At 51.3% G+C, this 5,150-nt stretch overlaps 2 non-coding genes across 2 annotated transcripts; both read left to right on the top strand.

Annotated features, from left to right (window-relative positions):
- TRNAA-AGC (transfer RNA alanine (anticodon AGC)) lies at positions 1–73 on the top strand. Its single transcript has one exon. It is a non-coding gene; the product is annotated as a tRNA-Ala (tRNA).
- Positions 74–416: 343 nt separating this feature from the next.
- On the top strand, positions 417–489 carry TRNAA-AGC (transfer RNA alanine (anticodon AGC)). The gene has a single exon. It is a non-coding gene; the product is annotated as a tRNA-Ala (tRNA).
- Positions 490–5,150: the final 4,661 nt, after the last annotated feature.

Raw genomic sequence — 5,150 nt, 5'->3', positions numbered from 1 at the left:
GGGGAATTAGCTCAAATGGTAGAGCGCTCGCTTAGCATGCGAGAGGTAGTGGGATCGATGCCCACATTCTCCAGGCTTCTTTGCTCCTTCCTTTTGTTGGCTGGAGCCGTGGAGAGAGAGGTCGCCTTCATAGGATGCTGTGAACCCCTTTCCACCAGCACTGGGGAATTAGCTCAAAAGGGAGATAACTCAATTAGCCTACAAGAGGCAGAGGGGCCAATGCCTGCATTCTCCAGCAAGGGTAGCTGTGCACCATGTTTTTTGGCTCTTCCCTTTCCCCTCCAATCCCAGGTGACAATTGCCAGCATTGTAAAGCAATGGGGGGATTAATTTGGGCTTGATTGGGGCAAGCATTACAAATGGGGAGCTATCCCAGGGAAGGTCCTGATGCACCTCTCCTCTTTCCAAGCAAGGCAGGGGAATTAGCTCAAATGGTAGAGCGCTCGCTTAGCATGCGAGAGGTAGCAGGATCGATGCCTGCATTCTCCAGCACTGGACAGTCTTGTCTGCTGCCTCCTTTTGGTGGCCAGCGCCACAGGGAGCAGAATCCGCCCTGGCCACTGCCGCCCCTACCGGGAATTAGCACAAGTGACACAAGGCTCCCTTAGCATGAGTGGCAACAAGACTGACGCCTGCATTTCCCCCACAGGAGCTGTTCTGCTGCAGAATTGCAGTCCTGGTTTGTTAGCTTTTAGCGCCTCATGCAGGGTGAAAGGGAGCACCTCCTGGGCATGCGAGGGGTGACGGCTTCAATGCCTGTGTTTTCCAATCCTCCTCTCCCGTCTAGGATGTCTCCCTTGACCAAGGTTTAAAAACCAGGAGCCATTTGGAGGGATTTCCTGATGCACAGATGGTGGATGAAACCTCAGGCAGGGGAATTAGCTCATTGGGTAAAGCGCTCCCTTTTGCGTGCACGATAAAACCAGAGTCCAGTAGCACCTTTAAGACCAACAAAGATGTATTCAAGGTGTGAGCTTCTGAGTGCAAGCACTCTTCAGAACTGCCAGCATTGTAAATAACAGGAGAATAAAAGGGGGCTTGCTTGGGGCAAGCATTACAAATGGGGAGCTACCCCAGGGAAGGTCCTGATGCACCTCTCCTCTTTCTAAGCAAGGCAGGGGAATTAGCTCAAGTGGTAGAGCGCTTGCTTAGCATGCGAGAGGTAGTGGGATCGATGCCCACATTCTCCAGGCTTCTTTGCTCCTTCCTTTTGTTGGCCGGAGCCGTGGAGAGATAGGCCTGCCTTGGCTACCACCTCTCGAGTCTCTCCCCTTCATAGGATGCTGTGAACCCCTTTCCACCAGCATGGGGTGTGGGATTAGCCCAAGGGGGAGAGAGCTCAGCATGCGATAGGTAGTGGGATCGATGCTCATATTATCCAACAACAGCACCTTGACCACAGAGTCAGGCGGGCTGTCCACTGGCTTTTTTGGGTCACAGGCAGGGCTTTCCCTTTCCCCTCCGCCCCAGGATGACACGTGCCAGCACACAAAAGCAACAAGGAAATGAGGGCACTTTGCTTGGACCAAGCATTGGAAAATGGGAGCCATTTGAGGAGCGATCCTGACGCAGAGTGTGTCTTCCCAGCCCCAGCCACAGAGAGACAACCATCGATGGCTGCCCCCTCCAGCAAGGGCATCAGTGACGTAGAGAGGCAGTGGGTTTGCATTGGCTTTCTGAACCTCAGGGATGTGGCATGCAAGACAAACAAGCTCAGTTCCTGCTTTCTGGTGACACAACTGGCCAAGGCCTGCTCACCGCGACACCAGCACCTTGCCCGGTGACAGCTACCTGTGAGATCCTACCTGTGAGATCCTACCTGGAAAATGGGTGGGCTCAAGGGCTCTCTACCCTCCAAGCAGCGATCCCTGCTGGGGAATGGACGCTGCTTTGACTTTAAGTGTCTTTTCACCAGTCTCCAGGACTGTGTTTCTTCGACCCACTAGGGTTACCAGGCCCCATTCTGCATACATTGGATAATGCAGTTTCAATGCACTTTTGCAGCTGGATTTTCCTGTGCAGAACAGGATAATCCACTTCTAAAGTGCAATGAAAGTGCATTATCCAACATCTGCGGAATGGGCCCAGGTCCCCCTAGTCCTCCGGTGGAGCATGAGGGTGGGAGGGTAGGGTTGCCAAATTCAGGTTGAGAAAACTCCTGGAGATTTAGGGAAGGAGCCTAGAGAGGACAGGGGCCTCAGTGGGGTAGAGTGCTGTAGGGTCCACCCGCCAAAGCGCCCCTTTTCTCCAGGGGAACTGATCTCTGTAGTCTGGAAATGAGATGTGGTTGCATGGGATCCCCAGGTCCCACCTGGAGGGTGGCATCCCTACCCCCTCCTCTGTTCATTCCACTCTTCCCAGCAGCTCCCCTGACTCCAAGCTGCCCCCTCTCCTTTCAGGACATCCCTTCTCCATTCCAGACCTGGGTATTTGGTTGGCTGACCTCCTCTGGCCAGTGAGCCAAAGGGGCTTGTGTTGCCGTTTCTGGGCCACTGCCTGAGACCACTTCTCTGGCCACCCAAGTTCTCGCCTTACTCTCATTTGCCCTCCAAAATGGTGCAGCAGCCTCTAATTTGGAGAACTGATTTCCCACCTCCTCCACATGCAGCCAGCATGTGGATGACCTCGGATCGGTCACAGTTCTGTCAGAGCTCTCTCAACCTCATTCACCTCACAGGATATCTGTTGTGGGGAGAGGAAAGGAGTTTGTAAGCCGCTTTGGGTAATAAAGAGCGGGCGACAAAAAAAAACAAACTAGTTTTTCCTCAAAAAAAAAGAAGAGTCTTCTCCTCTGTATCTTTAGGCCACTCCCATTTGCCTAATCTATCCATTTCTCATTTTTATATATAACCTTTGTAAAATTCACAACAGCCCTTTGAGGTAGGACAAGCTGGCTTGCAATTATGTGGCGAGCTTTTTAGAAGTGGGGAGCAGGGAGGTTATGACCAGGCCTAGCTGGTTCCTAGCCAGCTTTGGAGCTATGATGCCACCTTGGCTTTCTGGGGTGTTTGGCTAATCCAGAGATTTGGTTGCTAAAACCTGGCTCTACTCTTTGGCCTAGGACAGAAGCCTGAGTACAGGAGTCGTGACAGGTGAAACCTCTTCCTGGCATAGAGCTCCCAGGAGTAGAAAAAGGCTCCACTTGTTTCATATATGCATGTCGTGCTTCATTTAAAGGAAAAGGAGCAGAACGAGTTTTCAAATGTGGTGGCCTTATCAAGGAACGCCCCAGCACTCCTATCCCAGTAAACGGCTTTCTCAACCAGGGTTTCATGAAACCCTGGGGTTTCTTAAGGACCCTGGAAAAGTTTCCTGAATGGATGGCGGGGGGGGATTCATTTTTATTAGGTGATATGACTATATATAATCATGTTGACCTCCCCCCATGGCCAAAAATGAACCTGGAGGGGGTAGGAAGGGCATGTTCATAGCTATGCTTCCCAACCATATTCTGCACTATTGTGCCAGTTCTTGAAGCCTGAAGGCTGTTTCAGGGGTTTCTCAATGGTAAAAAGTCGGGAAAGGCTGCAATAGACTGATACCTTCTGTAACACCACAAAAGAGAATGACTCATCAATTTGCCACTGACTGACCCCAACCTCAGGGCACCCCAGGCAAGGGGCTGGTGGTTTGCCATGACCACCTTCGGCATAGCAGTCCTGGTCTTGCTTCCATCCAAGACTTTCAGCCAACCTCCTTAGCTCTCAGCACAATAGATAATGCACCTTCAATGCACTTTAGAAGTAGATTTTCCTGTTCTGCACAGGAAAGTCCAGCTGCCAAAGCACATTGAAAGTGCATTATCCTGTGTGTGCGGAATGAGGATCGTGGGTTAAGCTGGGCTATTCAGGCAGCCCTGGCACCATGAGAAGAAGAAGAGCTGGCTCTTTATCCCCCAGTTTTTACTACCTTGAAGGGGGTCTCAAGGCAGCCTCCAATTGCCTTCCCTTCCTCTCCCCATGCTTTACGTTTTTGAGGGTGATTTTCTGGTTGCTACCGTCAGCCCCTCCATTTTGTTTTGTCCTTTTCAAATACAGCTCTCATTAGGATTCGTGTTCTTTCCGTGCCCACACAGAGATTTCCCCAGAAAACCACAGAAGGTATTATGAACTGAGGTGGAAGGTAGATTCAAGTGGGCGGCCATGTTGGTCTGAAGCAGCAGAACAAATTTGGAGCCCTGTGGCGCCTTGAAGACTTTGACCAAAACTTTGTTGCCCTTAAAGGTGCCCCTGGGCTCCAAATTTGTTGAGCTGGAAGGAGTTCCCCAATCTGGAGCAGTGGAGACCATGGCGAGAGCAAAAAGTAGGACTTCCAGGCCTGAGGGGAAGGAAGGTCTAACCCAGTGGTTCTCAACCTTCCTAATGCTGCAACCCTTTAATACAGTTCCTCCTGTTGTGCTGACCCCCCAACCATAAAATCATGCAAGTGTTCCTTCACAGAAATTAACCCGAAACTGACCAACGGCAGGAAGATCCACTGCTCATGATTGTATATAAATTGGGTTTTTTCCTGGGGTTTCTCAGTTCAGTTCTGCCTCTTGTCCCACCATGCCGATCTCGCTCTTTTCCGCTGCTCCAGAAAGATGAACGCTCTATCTCGGTCTACCCCGCAAGGCTGTTGTGTGGACAGTGCCCCCACCCGGCCAAGCTGCTTGCCCTCCTGCAATCCCTGTGAAAGGGTCGTTTGACCCCCAAAGGGGTCCCAGTCCCCAGGTTGAAAACCACTGGTCTAATCCTATCCCCTTAACAGAGGCCTAATCAGCAGGAGGGGAAAGCTTTGAGGAGCTGGAACTGAAGCATATCAGTCTGTCCGTAGCTTGGCCAGCAGTTAAAGGGGTGGCTGGTCAAAAGACCTCAGAAAAGGGTTGCCAAGTCATGCCCCTGAGTCATGGAGGGGAGTGGGAGAAGGGTGTAGGATTGTAAGATTCAGGTTCAGGTTTGCTAATTACTGGAGATTTGGGAATGGCGCTGGGAAGGACAATTTACCCTCCAAAGCAGCCATTTTGTCCAGGGGAACAGTTCTCCGTAGCCTAGAGATGAGGTTCCAGCTAGCAGTTGGCAACCTGACCCCCCCCCTAAGAGACACCTGACTCTCTATCCTGCAATAACCACCTGTTCTCTTTTGCTCCCCTTTAAGAGATCGCTTCAGAC

The sequence above is a fragment of the Paroedura picta genome, chromosome 3 (genome assembly GCF_049243985.1).
Source record: "Paroedura picta isolate Pp20150507F chromosome 3, Ppicta_v3.0, whole genome shotgun sequence".
Lineage (NCBI taxonomy): Eukaryota > Metazoa > Chordata > Lepidosauria > Squamata > Gekkonidae > Paroedura > Paroedura picta.
The sequence above is the reverse complement of the archived record's forward strand: the minus strand, read 5'-3'. Positions and strand labels throughout refer to the sequence as shown.